Source organism: Danio rerio, chromosome 16 (assembly GCF_052040795.2).
Source record: "Danio rerio strain M-AB ecotype USA chromosome 16, GRCz13ab, whole genome shotgun sequence".
Classification (NCBI taxonomy): Eukaryota; Metazoa; Chordata; class Actinopteri; order Cypriniformes; family Danionidae; genus Danio; species Danio rerio.
The window spans coordinates 6,765,391-6,767,378 of record NC_141036.1 but is presented as its reverse complement, the minus strand read 5'-3'; positions in this window follow the sequence as shown (position 1 = coordinate 6,767,378).

Genomic DNA, 1,988 nt, shown 5'->3' with positions numbered 1-1,988 from the left:
TCATGTGACTCGTGGCGCGAGTGTGTCACGCCACTTGGGCGCACAAGTCGCAAACCTCCACTGGAAGTAACAAGCTTGCGCAAACTGTAGAAAAGATGCAATATGTAAACAACTCCTATGAGGCCACCATCATTTGCGATCTCCAGCAGTGGATCTTCTTGCACTGACATGGTGGATTCACTTTTCCCCTTTGCAAATACGGTAATTTTTTTAAATAATAGATTTTTCAAAATAAAAGATTGTTCAGATTAACTTTCTATGAAGATAATAAATAAAACAGAAATAATGAATGATTTCTTGTGCAGCCTGGTACCAGTCTACAGCCCAGTGGTTGAGGACCACTGTTTTACAAGAAATGTAGCTTTTAGCGGTAGTTCTACCAGGAAGACCTACTGTCACGTGACTCATTACAATCAGTTCCAACCAATAGCCACGAGACACAAGGAATATATAAGCTGCCCATTTTTTTTAATTATTCGGTTGCAGGTTCCGACGCAGACGTTCACCCACCATCCTCCCCACCACCACTAGGTTGGCCCTGTCCAGGGGGGAAGGCTCCGCCCCTGCCTTCGTCATCAGCAGTCATGGCTGGATCTAAAAGCTTCCAAACCAAGCTACAGGCAGGGCCTCCTCCAAAGAAATACTTTGTTTTGATAAATGATTATCTTGTCAAATAATACTCATCAATAAATGGAATTTAATACTATAATTATCTCCCTCGTCTTTCTGGTAGAACACAAATTTAGGATTTCATATTCATGACATGGTATTTTGATGTTTAAGATATTACGAGCATGTAATATTGCAGAGATTTTGTTTAGTACTAAATCATGAAATTACACAAAATATTATAAAAGTATTAACTATTTCTACACCTTTACATCCATGATTAAACAGGTTTTCTTTCATTTATTTTTAAACTATCTCCAGATAAAACTTCCAAACATGTTACTACCAAATAGTTAGATGTAAATCAGCAAATGGCATGCATTATTGTACAGTTCATTACATTTCCCGGAAAGCAGAAAAAAACTATGTCATTTACATTCTGTTCTTTTTTTTTTTTTTTTACTCTGATGCTGCTTTTAGATAAGGCTAATAGATCACAGCTCATGGGCCAATGGTACAAGACAGGATAATGGAGCTTTCATTGCCCCATGATTAACTTGGCTGTAAGGTTCTACCATGGACCTTTTGGCATGAAAGTTTTAATTAATAACAATTGCTCCACAAAATGTGCAAATGGAACAATAAACGAACGACCAACTAATTAACTAAAACCATTTCTGCTAATCATAAGTTAACATCCCATTTTGTCATCATTACACTCACTTGAATGCAGGGATAGATAAAAAAAAACAGGTCAGCCCTTTTTACCTCCACAATCCCCTTGCAAGCCATATATTTCTTTCAAATAAGAAGACCAAGTAATTAAGGCAAAGCTGAAATGAGAAGACTGCAAGGTTGGCACACAATATTTCAAAAGAAATGCTGAAATCATTCCACTGGAGGACGGAGTTTGTTTCTCTTGCCCAAAAGAGATAAAATGATGAGGGGGAAAGTGGTCCGGTGTCAGCATCATCTGTTTCAGTAGGGTTCTGGCTCATTTAATCCATGACCCCTTACCAGGAAGAAAAACTCAGCACAAGTGGAAACAGCCCTTAGGCTTCATGGACGTGTAACGTTAAATGAAGAAGTTATATTTTAGCGTTTGCGTGTGGCTCTGCAGAGCATTGACAGACAGCACCGATGAACAATTTTACCTGGCATTTCAGAGATTATAATCTGTTTCATTTTGTCCCTGTAAAATTGTTCAGATATTGCATTCTGTTTATTTATTCATCTATTGATTTTTTTATATTTATTCAGCAATCTGTATGCAAATATATTTTGCTTAACTCGTTTTAAAATTTACCCTCCCTTTTGAAATATTAAATGCTAAAAATACATATTATAAAATGCATTCTGAGATCCGAGGATTTTCTTCT